At 42.8% G+C, this 13,109-nt stretch overlaps 1 protein-coding gene across 1 annotated transcript in view; it reads left to right on the forward strand.

The window, feature by feature from the left end:
• The first annotated feature begins 2,358 nt into the window (after positions 1 to 2,358).
• Positions 2,359 to 13,109, forward strand: part of LOC308059118 (uncharacterized protein) — a 473,234-nt gene continuing 462,483 nt past the window's right edge. The window contains exon 1 of the mRNA XM_080376044.1: positions 2,359 to 13,081. The gene's annotated coding sequence lies outside the window, so the exon portion shown is untranslated. The remainder of the gene's footprint in view (positions 13,082 to 13,109) is intronic.

Below are 13,109 nucleotides of genomic sequence, written 5' to 3' on the forward strand. Positions count from 1 at the left end.
TCATGTTTATGAAACATATCACCAAAAAGTGCCAGGTCTGTGTAACCATAGACTGCTCCTTCTATGGGCAAGATAGTTATGTCAAACCTATGCCATATAAGTATTTAAAAAAGTCAGATAACATTGTTCAGATCTCAGACTTTGCTTGTAAGTTTGGATCTAATGTCTTTTTGTGGGCTGTGTTTGTAGTGCTTATGTCTCGGGCAGGAAGAGGTGGGCCCATGCCCGTGGAAGCCTTCCACAGCCTTTCTGTTCTCATTTTGAGTTGGTCAGTGCCCTTATGTGTTGGGTCTGGCTGAGCCCCTCAGCAGCTCTCGTAGCGCTGTGCTTGGTACCGGTGGCTGGAAAGGTGCTGATAACACACCAGTGTTCCGGCTGCTGCCGAGCAGCGCTGGCACAGCACCCAGGCTGCCTCTCCAATGTTTCCCCCACCCCCAGCAGGCTGGGAGTGGACAAGATCTTGGGAGAGGACACAGCCAGGACAGCTGACCCAAAGTCACCAAAGGGACATTCCATATCATATGACACCTGCTCAGATATAAAAGTTAAGAGCAACGAGGAGGAAGCGGGGGGTATTTGTTATTTATGATATTTGTCTTCCAGAGCAACCACTACTCGTGCTGAAGCCCTGCTTCCTGGGAAGTGGCTGAACATCACCTGCCCATAGGAAGTTGCACGTGAAACTTTTGCTGTTTTTTCATTAAACTGCCTTTACCTTGACCCAGAAGGTTCTTTTTCCATCTTATTTTCTCCCTCCCTGTTCTGCTGAGCAGGGGACTGATAGAGTGTCTTGGTGGGAACCTGGCATTCAGCCAAGGTCAACCCACCACACCTTATGCCCCTGCATCCTCCTCTGGTGGCGGGAATCACGTTGATACCCAATGAACCAAGACAGCTTCCTTCAACCATGTGGTTAAGGTGGGATGAGAATTTGAAGGAATAAGACCCAGATTTCAATTAAAATTTATTTAAAGGTTCATTAAAAAAAACATTCAGGACAGGCTATGTATGTTAATCTTTCAGAAATCAGCCTATTTGGAGGCAGATAAAGAGTGACTAGTGCTACAGTTCTGTCCAAAACTTATGCTCATAGTCAGAAGTTGACTTGTACTTGCATTTCAGAGGGTTGGTTTCAGCTTCCTCTCATGAAGCCAAAGGATGAGAAAGTGATGTATTAGAGAAGAGGACAAGATCTGTATGAGTAAAGGAGCAGAAATGAATATACTTAGAAAAGTTATAGAAAAGATTTGTAAAAATGTAGAGCAAGCTTTTTTTTTTTTTTTTTCCAGAAGTGAGAGAGAAATCTGCAAAAGAGCACCTTTGTGAGCTGGACAATTTTCCAGCACCTTTTTCTTTATGGTCATGCATGTACAAGTTCGGTCTGTGTTTATGTGATTCTGTGATACTTGAAATACTGTTCTCTGAAAAATCTTATGGTTGACAACATCTGGTTGTCATATAAAAAGGTTTCCTGGATTAACTGAACAGGAGAAAGTCAAACCAGATCAGTGTGAAAAGCCTGGACAAATAATAAAGAACTAAAAAAAAAAAAAAGGTGTAATGTCATTGATAGGGAAGGATTGTTAGAAAGTTATACTAAAATGAAGACAGCTTCTGTGTGGGAGTGGGTAATGGGCTAAAATTAAACTCAAAAAAGGGGAAAATTACTGACCTATAACTCTTTAGCCTAAAGAGCCATGCAAGTGAGGAACTCATCTTTGCTCAACAGACTTCAATTCCAGAGAGGAGAAAAAGATTTTTGAGGTACAGCGCAAAGTAGTCAAGAAACAGTAGACAAAGTGAACTGCATAGTCATGTTTTCATCTTCAGATTACAGCATACTTTTTTTTAAGCTTCCTGGCTGCAACCTGCCCCTTACGTGTTATTTTTTCTCCCCCTAATTAATTTTGTTTTGTGAAACAAGCACGAAACACACACACACACACACACACACACATATATATGTATGCATGTGCTTCAGTATCCTTTTCTGAGAACTGGGTTATTTCATGTTGTGTAAAATTTACTTCTCTGTAATTCCTCATTTATTTTCATTTACTTGCTGGCCATGCAGCAGGTTCATGCTGAGTGTCGAGAAGATGGTGCATGGTGTTGCTTCTTCTGGCATAGGGCACTTTTGACTCAGACTCAGTATGAGGCTTTGCTGAAAGGAATATTGTGCAGAGAAAAGGGTATTGTTTTTCATACAAATCTATCTGCCAAAAACTGCTGCTTCATTGAGGCTGCTCAGAGTTTCACATCCTGATTGAACTGTGTGAATTCTTTTGGCCAAAAAAGGGAAAATTACATGACATTTTGTACTGCTTGATTCATAATAAATTGTACTGATTGATACATAATAAAACAGTGTTTCAGGTCGGGTTTGTAGAGAAGTACAGGTGCTGTCTGTGCAGGGAGGATGCAGCAGTCCTTCCTTACTGTGTGATAACCCAGCAGCTAGGGAATTTGCCAGCTGGTGGGGACACAGCGTTCAAACCTTCCTTGTCCTGATGCAAGTGAGTCTGTAAAGCAAGGATGGGAATCCCATGACCCTTTGCCTTGGCTGTAAATAGAGGTAGAACGTTGAAATGCTTCATATTTTATTTAAATGCCAGTACAAAAATATTCAGGCACTTAATTCCTTTGTGGTAAATGAAATGTGTTTTAAGGAGCCTTTGTGAGCCAGTGTTCCAGCGGTCAACCTCCAGCCTTTTAGAAAATGTGTTTTTAAATGTCGTGGCAGTTAGGATAACAATATTACTAGTATTTGTAATGACATGTTTCAGAACTCTTTTATTTGGCATCATACCTTTTAGTATAAGGTTTTCAAGTTTTATTTTCCTTAATGAGCAAGCCTAAAAAGTATGACTTTGTGGAGGGTTTGAAAGGTAGAATTATCTTTCAGATTGCAGGAAAAAAAAAAAAAAAAAACAACCAACCCACAAACTTGTGAAGAGCTGAAAGCATGATTTCTCTGTGTGTTTGTTTCTGTGATTATCTCAAACAAACTGGCCACTTCTTCATTTTCTATTTAAGATAATTGCCCTGTTGCAAGTCAAGTGTGGAGACCAGACTCTTCACTTAAGGAAAACTAAAAGGAAGTCTCAGCTAAGGATCCAAACTATTAATATCTGTTCAAATAATACCCTATAAGCATCTCTAACTTTGAAAAGGTGGCATATGTTGCAAAAGAAAAGCTGTTCCTGTGAAAATTAATATTAAACATGTCACTAAATGCACACTGTCTGTGCCACTCCTGCATGTAATCTGCAAGTTGCTGCCATCATTATTTAAAGGAGGAGGAAGAAATAATGTTGAGGAGTTATAGGTGACAAAGTGTAATTGTTTTTCAGCCTATGTGAAGGGGTCTCGCCAGCTTGATAATGCTTGTCCTGGTTGTCTTCGCTGTATTTATGTACAGCAGGTGAGTGCTTTTACTTTATAAAGAGAATGTCATTGGCAAAATTGAATTAATACCGTATATAAACTGATTTCAGGTTTATAGAGGCTTTCACAGATATTAAACTTTTTTTTTTCTTTTTTCTTTTTTTTTAATCCCCAGAAATGTCTGTGCTGCCCGCCCAGGGCATACAGAATAAAGGTAAGGTATGAGAATTACATGTGTGGTAAGCCACAACAAAGGTATTCTGAGTATCCTGCCTTACAAACTTGGATGGTGATTTGATGCAACTAACTCCTTTCAGCCATGGAAAAAGGATGACAGGCTGATTATAACTTTATCCTACTGAAGGGAGGCTTTGAGAAAAATTATTTGTGTCCTTTTGGATGGGCCTGAGTTGCTTAGGCAGCTGGATCCTGCCCTGACTGTGCAGTTCAGCTACAATTAAGACATCTAAATGTAGGCAGCTTTGTGCATGTGGTAGGTGTCCAAGCTCTCCTGATAGCAAGTCAATATAGTCTGTGGAGCCTAGAGAGCCATCCAGCCATTTGACGTCTGCTGGTGATTTTGAGGTGAGATGAACCTTGCTCTGGGGTCCCATTACTCTTCTGATTAGTGGAACTTGATCCATTTACCTAAATATAAGCATATCTTGCCAAATCTGGTGCCCCAGCATATTTCAGACATCTGTCAGCCTCGTGTAGATATCTTATAGGACCTACTGGAAATCTCTGCTCTGCTGGAGGCCAGTCAGAAAACCCATCTCATCTCACGTGCTACTGGACACCCACATTTAAACCACTGAACCCGGTCCTATCTCTCTGTTGGCTATAATGGGAGCTTAGGCACCCAGCTCATGTTAGCACCTAGATTCAGATGACTGAATCTCAAACCGAATCCTCCCTAGACTTGTTTTTCTTAGCGCCTGTCTCTTGCTCCCTGGTAATGTAGCAATGATGTGGCTTTCCTTGTTGCTATTTGTGCAATTTATGATAGGCTAAACTTGTTCACGTTTATATAAACTATGAGCTAGATTTCAGTGTAGAGCAAAGGCAGTCCATTATGTCCTTGCAAGACCACAGGAGGTGGGCACAGTGTTCCCAGCTTTTGATGCCAGACAATTGTGGTAGAAGATATATCTTCTGCCCTACCATTTCCTCCTGTGTGGATGCGGAGACAATTTCTGTCTCACTCTGGCCTTCATTTGTAACTGTTTGTCTTGATTTCAGCTGGGATAGAGTTAGTTTTCTTCTTAGTAGCTAGTGACAGGTGACCCAAACTAGCCAAAGAGGTATTCCATACCATAGGATGTTATGATGAGTATACAAACTGGGGGAAGAAGGAAGGAGGGGGGGGGGGGGGGTTGGGGCTTCATTCGTCATTATGACATTTGTCTTCCTGAGTAACTGTTACATGTGACGTAGCCTGGCTTTCCTGGGGATGGCTGGACACCTGCCTGCCGGTGGGAGGTATGAATGAATTCCTTGCTTTGTTTTATTTGCATGCATGGCTTTTGCTTTACATATGAAATTGTTCTTATCTGAACCCTCAAGTTTTACGTTCCTTTCTGATTCTCCTCCCCAACCCTCTGGGTGAGGGGGAGTGAGTGAGTGGCTGCGTGGTGCTTGGTTACTGGCCTGGGTTAAACCACGACACTGGTGGAGGGTTGGGTGCAACTAATCTTCAGCCCGTGTCTTGCCTGAAGACAGCCATTCTAGCCCACTTTGCTGTCCTTACACACTAAAGTATTAGAAGAGAAGGTTAGTGAGGAGCTCTTACCCCTCTAACAATACTGTCCTTTTTTGCAGAAATCAAATATAAATCAAATAATCAAAACAGAGATTAAGAATTCCACTGATGATTAAATCCTGCATCTCCATATAGCACAAAACTATACACAAGCATTTTGAACCTTCTGACTGTCACACTGACTGCTGTCTACATAGCTCCTAAAATATTCCTAACACCAATAAAATCCGCTAAAAATATTTTGAGTTTCCTTATTCATCCATTAAAGGCATTTGTCTAGAAGGTACTGGTCACTATTTTAATAGATTCACTTTAAATAGAGTTCTCTGGGACATGTGAGGGAATTGTTAGTGATTTTGGACCTGTGATAATACAGATCTCTATAGACCTCTAGTACTCATAAATACAAAGAATCGTGGTGGTGGTGTGTTTTGTTGGTTTTTTTTTTTAATTATTATTTATGAGAGTACAAAGTGAGATGGACATTAATTTCAACAAAGACGTTGGAGAATTCCTGCATGGGGGAAAGTTGTGAACTTGGTTATAACATCTTCTATTGGTGTTAGAAATGTTTGGGGGGGTGAGCTGTGGGGCTGTGGAAATGGAGCGTTCTGCTGTTTACTTGTGACTGAATAGTGCCTGAAGTTATTCTTCCTGTTACACAACTTAAACCAAATATTGGCAACAATAATGGGTTTTTCCACACTGCAATTTTTGTTACACTGTACTGCTTTTACAGTCTCTGCCCTCCATATTTACCTCTTTTTTTATTGCTCTTTGCCTTAGGTTTCCGCTTTTGCCGACAGCCTCCCTCTGATCCATGGGTATGAACTGCTTTAATTAATTAACATACTTAATTTAAACTCAGAGGTGTTGTGCTCATTCTGTCTTTATAGCCAGAAGTGAGCTGCCTCTTCAGACCTGAAGAAAGGTTATATGCCTAAAAGCTCCTCTCTTTATTTTCCAGGTACATCAGATAGTGTTATAAAAGGTATTATCTTTCCCTACAAATCTTACCTGTATGGAATGTTAAGAGGGGACAACCCATGTTTGATGGTATCTCTAATGCCTTCAGGTCAGACACATGATTTTGATATGGTGTCTCTTTTTCTGGGAGAACATCTGCTTTTCAAGCCTACGTACCCTCTTTTATGTTGATCAAAATGGTGAACTTATGATATTGTATGTATTCCAGGTTTGTAAGGAGAAAAATACCACGGGAAGAGGGCTGGGTTGCACCTCAGTCCTCTTTCCTGCCCCTGAGTTAATTTTTAAATGCTGGCCAGGTGCACTGCTGCGGTTTAACCCCAGCTGGCAACTAAGCCCCACACAGCTGCTCGCTCACTCCCACCCCAGTGGGATGGGGGAGAGAATCAGAAGGGTAAAAGTGAGAAAGCTTGTGGGTTGAGATAAAGACAGTTTAATAAGTAAAGCAAAAGATGCACAGGCAAGCAAAGCAAAATAAAGAATTCACTCGCTCCTGCCCACCAGCAGGCAGATGCTCAGCCATCTCCAGGAAAGCAGGGCTCCATCACACATTAATGGTCTCTTGGGAAGACAAATGTCATAACTCTGAATGTTCCCCCTTCTTCCATCTTTCCCCAGCTCTACATGCTGAGCACTACACCATGTGGTATGGGATACCCCTTGGGTCAGTTGGGGCCAGCTGTCCCGGCTGTGTCCCCTCCCAGCTCCTTGTGCCTCCCCCCCGCCTGCTCGCTGGTGGGGTTGGTGAGGAGCAGGAAAGGCCTTGATGCTTGTAAGCGCCGCTCAGCGATAGTGAAAACATCCCTGTGTTAACAGTGCTGTTTCCAGCACAAATCCAAAGCATAGCCCTATAGTAGCAACTATGAAGAAAATTAACTGTTTATTTTCAAACCCAAACCAACCCATCCTCTTACTCTGAAGCAGGATTTTATGGTTCTTGCACACTCAGCTGTGCTTCTGGGGTATGGTGAATGGTTTTGGTGCCTTCTCCCATACTGCCTCCTCTGTTGGCACTCTTTCTTTCTTCTTGTCTCCTGAAAGTTCTTCCAGCCTTCTTGTTTTCCTTTTTCAAAACAAACAAACAAAAAAGCTCCACATTTCTTTCAGGAATTCTTTTGTTGTGTCTTTTCCCAATAAGCCTAAAGACATGCAGTAACCATTAATGACACCAACCTTAGTCAAAAAAATGAAAGGCTCTTAACCTGTCTGGGGTTTTTTTGGTGGACTTTGGAGACAAATAGAAATTTTTTTTCCTCTTTATTTGCCAGACACAGGCTAAATTAAAACCCTGTAAATGTATGTTGTAACAGGCCTGCTTTTATCTTCCTTTTTGTTCATACTCTCATTTTCAATATTCCTGCTTATTGTACTTATTATACTCTTTAAATATTAGCAGTTCAAGTGTATCTTTCTCCTGTGTATTTCTTTTTTCATTTGATGAATGACTGCAGAAACTGACTTTTCACATTTCTGATTTGTAAATCACTTTCCATGTGAGATGCCTCTTCATCCCTGACAAGGCTGTTGAAGAGAGATTAGGTTTAAGAGCCTACTTCAGAGACCAAACTCCTAGAAAAGTAAATTTTGCTGATTCTGGGGCTCCAGTACTGTCCTTGCCTTGCACATCAGATTTATTGCCAACAGTGGTAACTTTTATCATCTGTGACCCCAGACTCCCCTCCTTAAACCGATCTCTTATCTGTAAATCTACTGATGCTATAAAGCTGGAATTGACCTCATTCTGTCTCCTTAATGTTCCTACTCTTCCTTTAGTGCTCTTGCAGTCTAGCCCAGGATGCTCTTTTTCTTCTGATCTTTATAAATATTTGTGCTGATGTTAAGGAGAAAAAGATGTCATAAGTGAGGTTCAGAAATCCCTGTCTGTGGTCCAGAGGGATCTACCCTCCCCTCATCTAGGGCCTCAGGTATTGTTATGCTTTCAGAGACTGGCCATGCATGTGTTGAAATGACAATTCTGGAGGATAGCTTTAAGCTTTGCTTCCTAAAATTCTGGCTGTACCACATTTCAAACAATACAAAATCTGTATAATGACTCTTTTTTCCCCCCTTGCTTTAGAAAGCTGGAATTTGTCTATCCTGTCGTCTTCCCCCTTAAATATTTGCCTGTCACCTGTCCCTTCCTTGCTCCTTTGGCATCCTGGGTCTCTGCAAGCTGCACATCCTGAGCTCAAAGGTAAGGTTTGCTCCTTGTTCAAACAGGTTTCTCCATGTAAGCTTATTATCTAAATTCCCAGTCTAGTCACTGAGGCATAACTCAAGGCTTAACTCAGTTGCCCCAACATTCGGAATCGGGCAGAAGGAAATGAGTCTCCTGCAGGTCATGTCCTATCTGCCTGCTCTGTGCAGATGCCTTGGACATCTCAAATGGTGCTAGGTTTCTGTGCGTGAACAACTTACTCAAACTCTTTATATCCCTTAACAAAGACCTCCCAGACACGTCCCTAAGTGTTGCTGTGAAGTCACAAAAGTTACAGATGTACCAATTTAGCCAGTCTTGCTGGGTCACAGTCCGCTGTGTTTGCAAGTGACTTGGGACCATTGCTTCCACTTTTCTGCCTCAAGTAGACACCCACATTTGCTCAGTTCAGTGCTGCCTCAGCTCCACTTTAGGCTTCAGTTACCCATACATTTGCAACTACTAGGGTAAATAGGACTGTATTGACTAGATCTCAGTTGGCTGCAATGGGATCTTAGAGACACAGCACACATGGACACCTGAATTTACCCATTTCAGTCTGGAATTGAATCTCTCTCAAACTGTTTCCTCTGAGGTGGCCGCGGTTAGAGCAGTGCTAAAAGAAGCTACTGTGTTCTAAAGGGCTGGCTGTGTGAGCCTGACCTCAGGATTGTGCTGTCTGATCCCAGCTGGCCTGTAGTAGTGCTGGAGAGACTGTGAAGGTGGAACAACAGGTGGTGGTTTGTATTGACCTAAAAATAAACTTTTATTGGATGTTGCAAGCTGCTAATGCTTGTACGATGACTGGGAGAGCTGAGGGTCAGATAGGCTTATTACAGGATTGGTGCATGGTAAAATGTAAATGTTGTAAGGTCAAGCGCTTCTAGAAAAGGTTTCTTGGCCCTCCAGTAGGAGTCTAAATAACCCACTTCACCTGCATTGACTGATTTCATCTTTGTCCTACCTGGCACAAGTTTTACTTTTGAAAGTCTTCCTCCTATTAATTTCTGCCCAAAGATGTCTATAAATTGTTGCTTGCTATGTCTATGTGTGAAGAGCTCCTGTGGAAAATGACAAACATGGTATTTTGGTTAAAAAAAAAATGCCTGGGAATTAAAAAAAAATACTGGGACTTGTTTTGTGGTTAATCATAAATCCTTAATTAATATTAATTTCATAGAAGCAGACCTTAGCAATCATTCCAATTATATGCTTTCGCCAAACTTATTTTGACATCGAAATAATCAAATTATCCAGGCAGACTTAAAGCAGTATCAGATCAAACTAATATGGCAATGTTGGCAGCATGATATACTCTCAGAAACTAGTCATTAATGCCCGATTAAATAATATATAGAGATTCTGAACATTTACCTAATTAAATTGTTATTGTTAAAGTCAGTTAATTGATAGCTAGAAAAGAAAATAATGTGATTGGTGTTAAAACACTGACTTGTATTCATGAGCTAACAGCCATGTTAATCATGCTGCTTGCCTGCCTGGTGAATTTCAGGGTTTCTTTGTTTTATTTATTTAGGAAACTCATGTTCCATAAAGATGTGACAACATATCAGCAGAGAGACTCTTGTTAATATGTCCAAAGTCACAAATATTTATTGTCAGAAATCAGAAAGGGTTTTTCGATTTCTTCTTTTCCTAAGCTAAATGCTGCCCCATATCTGTTTGCCCAGAATACTTATCTGTAGAGTCACATCACATCTGGATGATGTAATTTGTTATCTATCCAAATAAACCTAAGCAGACCACTTCAAGATGGTAAGGGTGGAATCAGCAGTTGTGTGGAAAGAAAGAGCATATATTTATTTTTCCTAATATAGAAAGAATCCACAAAAGGAGGAGCTTTTCTAGTAACAGATCTGAAAGAAATATTATGAGCTACTTGGTGGTCCTAGTTTCCTTAAAAGCAGGAACCAGCTCAGGTGTAGCCATTTCTCAGTCTTCCAGTTCTGCAGCTGGTACCTACAACAGAGATTTTTTTATGAGAATGGGATCTATCTGAGGGTGAAGAACTGCTAGGAAGAGAGGTCATGCACCTGACCAAGGAGTGCAAAAGCATTGTAGCCAACAGGCCAGCTAACCTGGTGTGAAGATCTTTAAACTAGGAATGACAGGAGGGGGAGGTGATGACCACATTCAAGTGAGGAAGCAGCGGACTGGGTTGGCAAGCAAAGGGTGCAGGGTGATATGGACAAGACAGACCTTGTAAACAACAAAACAGGACTGAAAAGGCCTCACACTAAGTGTATACACAAATAAGGAAGCTCCTACAGGACAGCACGCTGGGGAAAGCTCTTTTCTGGGCCATTAGCACACATTTGGTTACCTCTCTGAACTGCCTGTACACTTATATGTGCAGTACAGGAAAAACAAGGGTTTAGAGGTCTGCGTGCAATTCCAGGGCTATGATCATGTGGGGATCACAGAGATGTGGTGAAATAGCTCATGTGCTTGGAGTGCTGCAACAGATGAAACAGGCTCTTTGGAGGGAACGTGCTAGGAAGACAAGGAGAGGGAGTTCCCATTTATGAGAGAGAATAGTGGGACTGTATGGAGCTCTGCCTAGGAAAGGATGAGGAGCCAGCTTAGAATTTATAGGGTCAGGGTTAGAGGGCAGACCAGCATGGGTGTCACTGCAGTGGGTGTCTGCTATACGCGGCCTGATCAGGAAGAAGCAGAAGATGAAGCTTTTTCAGAAAACTGGAAGAAGTGGTGTTTCAGGATCCTTCCTTCAGAAGAGGAAGCAGGTCAAAAAGCTGGACAACAAGCCAGACTTCAGGAGAGCAGAATTCAGCCTCTTCAGGGATCTGCTTGGAATAATCCTGGAGATGGCCCTGGAGATAAAGGGGTTCAGGAGAGTTGGCTGATATTGAATGATTGCCTCCTCCTAGCTCAGGAGAGGTCTACCCCACTGGTAACGAATGCATACTTCACCTTAGTTTTTAATAGTAAGATCATCCTTCAAAAAATCCGAGGACTCAGAGACCAGTGGGCAAGTCTGGAGCAAGAAAGACTTACCTTTGGTAGAAGAAGATCAGGTTAGAGAATACTTAAACAGCACATACATAAGTGCATAGGGTCTGATGAGGTGCACTCACAAGGGCTGAGGGAGCTGGCTTAGATATCATTTAAGCAGCTGAGGGCCAGTGTGATGCAGAGAGAGTGAAAGCTGGAATTGGTAGGTCTATATGACAGCTTGTAATGCTGTGCAGACTTACTTGTACATGGAACCAGAAAAGTTGTGTTTGCATGGACTCTGTGTACGTTAATAAGTTCTGATGATATAGAGATTATTTATTTTGGTGCAGCAAGAAGTTCACATAGCTGTGCTGCTTCCAAAGTGGGCTGGCTCACACCTAGCCATCAACCACATTTGCACAGAATTAACAAGCACTTCTAGTTCTGTGGAGTAGGGCTGAAATGGTTGAGATGTTCATGAATCCAAATTGATAAAGATGCTGCCAGAAGTTAACAGGTGATGTACTGCATGACCCAAATTTAGCTTGCAGGTGTGTGGTCCACAATATAAAAAGTAGAATTTTTCTTTTAGGAAACTAGGATGCGTTATGTCAGGAAAATAGGGACAGATCCGGCAGCCCAAGAGAGGTGATGCTGCAACAGCTATATGCTCCCAGGTCCAACCAGTAGGAAGGCTCTACTGGGGGTGCATGCTGAAACATGCAAATAGAGCACATGTACACACCACATATGTAAAAATACACAGCTGCCCACACAGGTCAACACAGACAGACATGCGGAGCACTCACATGAACACAGGCAGCACAGCAGCCTCACCCTAACTCCCCTCTCTGGCTGGGCAGGATGGGGGAGTCACTAGTGAGAGTATGTTGCTGGCACCTCGACACATGAGCCTACACACAGGCATGCTCATGCACATGCACACTCTCTCTCTCTCTGTTGCTCCTAGAGACCCCCAGACCCCACTGTCTCTCTGGCAGCTGGTGGAACTCCCCTGGTCCCACAGCACTCTCCAAACTATCAAGCTGCAACAAGGTCTTCTTTTACCATCTCATACCAACACACTCTTCATGCCAGTCCCTCTGCTGTCTTGTCCTCACCTCATCCAGAGCCCACCATCTCTTCTCCTGCTTCTTCCTCAGCTGCTCTCTCTTCATTGACTCTCAACCCCTTAACAGAACCAGCCACACCTGCACCTTACCTACATCAGCCAACCCGCTGCCCCTGAAGCCAGCCCACAGTTGTATGTCATCAATGCTAATTAACCCAGCTTCATTCTTCTACACTCACCCTTGGACACAGACAGACACCTGGCTCCCAGATGGCTTCACGTACTCACAGGTATCCTTGCTAGTGATCGCTCACTCACCAGCACATCCACGCTCACTGCAGCTGCTGCCACCGCAGACCCACAGGCCCCTGTGACCTGGGGTCCCACCCTGGTTGCTGCACTCGGATCCCCTAACGCACACATGCACAGAGAACAGAGAGCTCGCCCCCAGGAAAGGAGAAAGGAATGTGATTAGGGAACAGGGCAGTAGGCACTGATCAGGCAAAGGGCATGGCCAGGCAAGTGTACTGACCAGCTCCCTGTTCACGCGCATCCCTCCCTTTTTATCTGCTTATCCCTCTTTTCCCACGTTGTTCCTCCCCAGATCCCCTAGATGCCTTCATTTTCCACCTTTGGTTCCTGTTCTAAGCATGCCATAGTAAGTCCTAGGAAAGCCTAAAATACTTTTCCCTTGCATCCCGTAATATGTCCCACCCTTAGGCATCTGT

The sequence above is a fragment of the Falco punctatus genome, assembly GCF_963210335.1.
Source record: "Falco punctatus genome assembly, chromosome: 2".
Classification (NCBI taxonomy): Eukaryota; Metazoa; Chordata; class Aves; order Falconiformes; family Falconidae; genus Falco; species Falco punctatus.